Source organism: Pinus tabuliformis, chromosome J (genome assembly GCF_031772625.1).
Source record: "Pinus tabuliformis cultivar Carrire ecotype Pingquan chromosome J, CPIR1, whole genome shotgun sequence".
In the NCBI taxonomy this organism is placed as follows: Eukaryota; Viridiplantae; Streptophyta; class Pinopsida; order Pinales; family Pinaceae; genus Pinus; species Pinus tabuliformis.
In genome coordinates, this window is record NC_142295.1 from 1113932377 (window position 1) to 1113938838 (window position 6462).

The 6462-nt window shown below is 43.9% G+C and overlaps 1 pseudogene; it reads right to left on the minus strand.

The window, feature by feature from the left end:
* Nucleotides 1-4791: 4791 nt before the first annotated feature.
* On the minus strand, nucleotides 4792-6462 carry LOC149230970 (zeatin O-xylosyltransferase-like; annotated as a pseudogene).

Below are 6462 nucleotides of genomic sequence, written 5' to 3' on the forward strand. Positions count from 1 at the left end.
CTTGAAGTTGGTTAATATTTCTGTTCCCGTTTCATACCTTATCGGTAATTGAAAATGGGTTAAGAAAGTCGTGGCTAGGGAACTAAAATTGTCGAAAGAAGCTCTAGGTAATTTAATATACCATTTAGCCGCTGGACCTGTTAATGTCCTCTGAAAAAGGCGAAGCCTTATCGAATCGTCGTTTAGGGTGTTCGACGAACACCACAGATGAAAAGTCATCACGTGATTCGATGGGTCTTCACCTGGATTTCCATTGAATTTAGGAATGTCAGATGGAAGTTTATGAGGAATCGCTGGCCACCAATGGGCATAAGCAATCGGATCGTTGGTTAACCGGTGTAAATCGGGTAACTCTAAAGTTGCCACGAATGGTAACTGTTGATTCAGGTTAGGCGAAGCATAACCAGGGTACGATGGAATCGCTTGAGCAGTGGGCCTTTGCATACCAGCATAATGTAATTGATGTTGGTATGACTGATACGGTTGGTGGACTTGACCACTGTAAAGTGGTTGGTTTTGACCGTTTTGGATATACGGTTGTCCACTGTTCGCAAAGATCTGCTGCTCAGAACCTTGGTACACCTGCTGGAATTGTGGTTGTTGGTATTGCACTAACCATGGTTGTGAAGCCATGTTTTGTTGTGCTATGCTAACCGTTGGACCGAGGTGTGGGGTAATTGTACCCGTTTGGACCTGTGTCGCCCCACCAGTTGGCGATTGTGGTTGTGACCCAAGGTCAAGGGGCTGTTGCATTACAACCTGAGGTTGACATGCAACAGGCATCGCTTGAACTTGTGACACTGTTACAATAGCCGGTGTGGTTGGGATGTTCGTCATAGGTACACACTGTTGCATAGAATATACAACCCTTGGTTGTTGAGGTAGCATAGGTACCCAACTACTTGATGCAATTCCAGTATAACCTGAATACTATTGTGAACTCACGTATGGGTACCCTCCCGGAGGGGGTAATGAAAGGGCATACTGCCCCCCATACGGTAGCAATCCGGCACTCAAGGGGATTGATTGTCCTTGGGGACTGGATTGCCCAAATTGACCTCCAAATGGATCAATTTGGCGAGTCTCAACATAAGAGTTGCCGGGTATTACTCCGGATGAACAAATTGGAACAGACCATACTGTCGAAATAGTCCCTTGGTGGACTCCTTCTAGCTGTTGTGAGCTAGTCGGGACAACTGGTATGCCGGCAAACATTGTCGGAGTGACTGCAGGGGCTTCTGCTGTCGCTGTGTCGTTTGACACAGTCCTAGATGATGACGGTTGTTCAGACATTTTAAGTCTATCCAATAGATTGCCTAGCGATTCTACAGGAACCTCCACTTGTGGTGGATTAACTTCTGATGAAGGAAATAGAGTCACCCCGACTCCAAAATGGGTTGGAGTACTTGCTTGCGGATCCTCTGCAATTTCCTCTATTGCAATAAAACTCGGTGGAAGAGGAAGACCGTCAGGTCCGTAAAATATTTCTGGTGCCGAAGAAGTGGTTGTTTCGACAACGACAGTTGTTTGAGGAACAAAACTCTCTGGACCGGTTACTGATGGAACTGGTTCAGTTATACAAGTATTTGCCCCCAGACTAGGATCAGTATTACTGTCCTTCTGTGGCTGTTGAACTTCTTCTATAGAGGCAGGGTTTCCAGAAATGTTTGGAGTAACTGGAACCTCAGATGTAGTTGGAACACTTGTTCTAACTTTTATAGGAGATTTTGAACCGGTTAAACGAGTCCGCTTTGTCCGTACTGTTTTCGATTCCAGAGACAAAGACGGTTGACTCGTAAGCCTCCGCGAACGACGGGGTTTCAATTGACTTTCTTCCACGATTGCGGATTACTCGATCAACCAAAATATTAAAAGCGGAAATTTGTGTTTTCCGAATTGAATGAATTTTATTAGACGCTTTTAGACACAACTTGCTTTTTCACTTTTTAAGAGTCGAGAAAAAGCTAAAGATGACTCTAGTCTCCTTCGATGTTTTAACGAGCCCGAAGTGACAAATTCTCGGATGGACTTTTTCAGTTATAGAGTTTGAAAAAGGCCAAAAGAAACTGCTCTGGAGATCTAGGCAGAGGGTGTGCCAAACCTTTCGCAAAACCATAGAATACGTTTTATGGTACGGGTGGTCGATCTTCGTGAATGCTGTGTTCACTGCATTGCGATCAGTAGGGCGGCCGACACAGCTTCCTATGGATAAAAGATATATGCCTATAGGGGTCTCCCAATATATACGCGACGGTACGTGGGAGCACAAGTCCGTATTAGTGCCACCGACTCTCAGGAGGAATCACCCACCTTCTTCGAGATCGACAGTCACTACATTTAACGACGCCGGAACACGTCTCTAACTTAGACCTCTATGTGTTTGCGTTATGTTTCAAAGCGTTGTTAGGTTCATTCAATATATTTTAAGTTGATCTTTTTTAAAGTTTGCCTTTCAAGGTTCACCACGAGATGTATGATACAAATTCCTAAATGCAGTCTAAGATGAGAAGCAAGCTTTTTCAATCTTTTCGACTTATGAAAATCTTAACTACTGAGGGAAAAGAAAGACATCATCTTTTCACACAGATCATAGAGCACACACTAATGCACTTTTTCCTAAATAAACATGCAAACTTATCAAAATGCAAAATGCACAATGCAGGTATTTCTTTTCCCTTTCTTAATGTTGATGTACTACAAAAAGAAAGCTGTTGTATAACTTTGAATTCGTTTTCAAGTGAAAGCAAACAAGATTTTGTCCAAAACCAAAAGACACCTTAAGATTTACTTGTTTCAACACTAGAAATACATAAATTCAAACCATATGACGAAAGTAAAAGCTCAATCAGCTATGAACAGCAAACAAACTAACTCTTAAGATCAAAACGACACTTATCACAGGTCTAGATCTAAGAGGCCACAGCAAGACTAGTTCACTTTCGTTATGGGAAACTGCAAATGATGTAAGAAATACACAAAGAACAAATACAGTTTCTTTATACAACCGAGGCGGAATAGTGGCAAAGAAAGGTGGTTTCAGATAGGTACATTGACTGATAACAGGCTGCAAAAACAAGGATGAAAACTGGGCAATAAACAGCAGGGAACCCCAGTTGCACAAGGAAAAACTGGTTCAGCGCAGGTAGTACACTGTCAGTTTGACATTCAGCGCAGGTAGCCCCTTCGGGACCTGCGATGAAATGCAGACTGCCTTCACAGTGCCTGCAATGAAGAGAGAAACTCTAGTTTCTCTTGGTTTCCGGGTTACAGATTGCTCAAAATTTCACATTTTTTGGCCAAATCAAAAGCTATCAATCAAGTACACACTAAAGGGTAATTAGGAGGATGAAAAGCTATCACTAAGAGCTGTTCAGAGTCCTTGTGGATCAGCTCTTCAAATCATAAACATGCCCAGAAACTAAGCTAGAGTAGCTGCCCTCTACTTTGCATTTGAAAGATCCAAATGCAGTTCGATTCGGTACTCCCTGTGTTTAGGAAATGAATAGCAAAAAACACAAACAACCAACAAGATACGATCCCCAGCGGAGTTGCCAATTTGTTGTTGGGAAAAGTATCCAATACGGAATGACCCTATCCCACTCTAAGGGTGATAGTACCTCAGCAACAATCGAAGCAAAGCTATCTAAGATTTCTTCTTTATGAAAGTAAAATAGGAGAGAAAGAGATCCACTAACCGATGTCTTTCGCTAATGGTTGATCCAATCTTCTCTCCTTGCTGCTTGCTCCCAGCTCCTTGCTCTTTCACTGGCCCAGCTACACCAAGATCCTGCAAAATGGCAAGAGAGGGAAACTACAAGAAGCATACATTCATAATTGATTCAAGGATTAGAATAAATCAAATACACAAGTATAACAATACATCATTGAGACACATGCATATAGAAGAACCTCAAATGCTTTATTAATGGAAGAAGTAAAGTTCAGGAAGTGATACAACCATAAGAGGTCCAATCTAGCATCAACTTCCCAGCAGAAAGAAATCTCCTCTTCACCTCCTTCAAAGAAAATCACCCAATAGTTCTAAACTCAAACCAATAGCACTTCCTTACATTCACAAGATTCCAGCCTCCCTAGACCTCATGAGAGAGCTCTATATATAGGAGTTTTGGAGAAAGGATGAGTCAGCTTGAGGCTGGCATGAAGCTGACTAGTGTCCTCTCTCACTTCAGTTATTCTTCAGTTCTTGAGTCCACTTGGAGGTTCTTGCTTCCACTTGGAGATCTAGACCCTCTTACTCATCACCAGTCGAATTCCTTGATCCAAATGTCATTTTGGAAGCTTCCTGGGCATTGACACCTTGAGGAATGACTGTGCCACATGTCCAAACTCGCCCAGCGCAGGTAGCCTTCTTTGCAGTTGACATTCAACGCAGGTAGATAGTGGAGCTCTTGACATTCAGCGCAGATGCTCAGTGGAACAGTTGACATGATCCAGAATTGCCTTGTTTTTGAGTGTTTTCAGGTGGAGAACTGTTATTCAGTGCTGTGGTTTGCTGACCTTGTTCCTCTAGGGGTAGGAACAACATGTTTAGGGACTTTGGATCCCTTAGATTATGGAAATTTCATTCTTCATGCTGTAAGGCACAAAAATGTCTATAACAACCCCCCTTAAGCATAACTTAGGTGAGTGTGATGCAAAATGAATGAGTCCCGACAACACGGCCATTTTAGGTACCCATATACAATGCATAAAAAAGGAGGAAAGAGGGAAAACCCAGTGGGAAGAAAACCCCCCTCAAAATATAATGCAAAAGTAGAGAAAAGACAACTGCTAGGCAGTCGTGTCCTTCACCCCAAGTGAAAAATCTGAAAAGTCTCTAGGATGGGATGAGAAGCCGGTCTGGCGCGAAAAACCCTCATGGGGTGCATCGGGAGGACGTGGGTGGGGTAATACTACCTCCAACGCTCGTTCTGGTGGCTCTCGTGAACATGAAGTAAACCCCTTCGCCAAAGACTTGAAAGCTGACGACGTCTTTGACCAGGTGAATACGGGTATAAACTTCGATGCATACGAAGACATTCCTGTGGAGACAAGCGGAGTCCATGTACCTCCTCTTGTGAATACTTTTGCTGAAATTGATTTAGGAGAGGCCCTAAATCTGAATATCAAGAGGTGTAAGTTTGCAAAGCCGACTCCCGTGCTGATGCTCTCCAATGTCGAATTCCAACCGCAATGCGTTACGAAAGCTCCGATGGACTCATGCGATAACACATCAAGTTGAGGTGCCCAGTCTCTCGCCAGGAAGGCACGTCCTGCGATTCAGGCCTCGTACCCTTCCGGAAGCAGCTCCCTGATCCAGTCCATCTGCGCTTAATCCAACGCGGTTGAAGGAGCTTCATCTGCAATCTTAAGTACCCAAAGGAAGGGTTGTTGGCTGGCCTCCAGCCCTCGAGCCAATTCCTAGATTTGTTGACGCGAAAGAGAACAAGTTGTACCAAAAGAAACATAAACGACCGAAGCCAGAGCTTGGCTGTCCAGCCATGTCAAGCAACCTCCAACATCTGAATCACCCTTCTTAGCCGTCCAAATTGATTGAGGAAGAAGAGGACCGACGGCACATAGAGGTTTCTTACCGTAATGATATTTGTATGTTTCCTATAAGTCCTTCAGGAATCGAGGTTCTAGACCTCGAAAGCTGTTCACAAGATGTCCTGCCGTGAGTGGTAGACATTCTTCTCGCAGGCGGGACTTGAAACTAATAATTCTCTCAGGCTGCAACCGTTTTTGTGATACAACGCATTCCGGAATTCCAATCCCCTTCTCGCTTATTGTGGAGTTATCGTCACTAAAGCAATTGAAAACATAGGCAGGGGCTCCATATTTGGTCGCCACCGTCTGAACCCACCCGAGAATCGGGTCATGCACGATTACAATTCTATTCGAATTGGAGAAGTAGAGGTTCTGTAACAGACGATCGAAAGGCTCTCGGAGATGTTCTGAAGCTTCGATCAGAGGAATGAAATGCATGGGAAACGCATGGTCCTTTTCAAGAGCGGGCTGCATTCCCGTCATGCTTCCGCTAACATCGAGCACCGTAACAAGATCTATCAGCACACGGCAACCTGGATCTATAACCGTATTTCTCTCGCAGTTTTCGTAATTCTGTTTCTTGGAAGCTTCGTTGACCGGTGGAGCCTTAACATGCACCAGCACTGTAAAATTCTCCGAAGCTTCAGTGGCCACAACGACTTCGACCTCAGGATGCAATGCTATTCTCAATTTCAGTACATTTGCGGCAACTCGATCACTTTTTATTTCAGGATCAATGACGAAACCCTTGAATTCGAACTCTTGGTCATCATCGGGTTGTAAGCTTGTTTGCCTTTCAATCTCTCGCAAGTTCGAAATCGAATCCAGAGGTTCGTCGTCGTCGTACACGGCCGGTTCTAAGCTAAAGCTTTCACGACGATTTCTATAGGTTGCGATTGAATCGTCTATCAT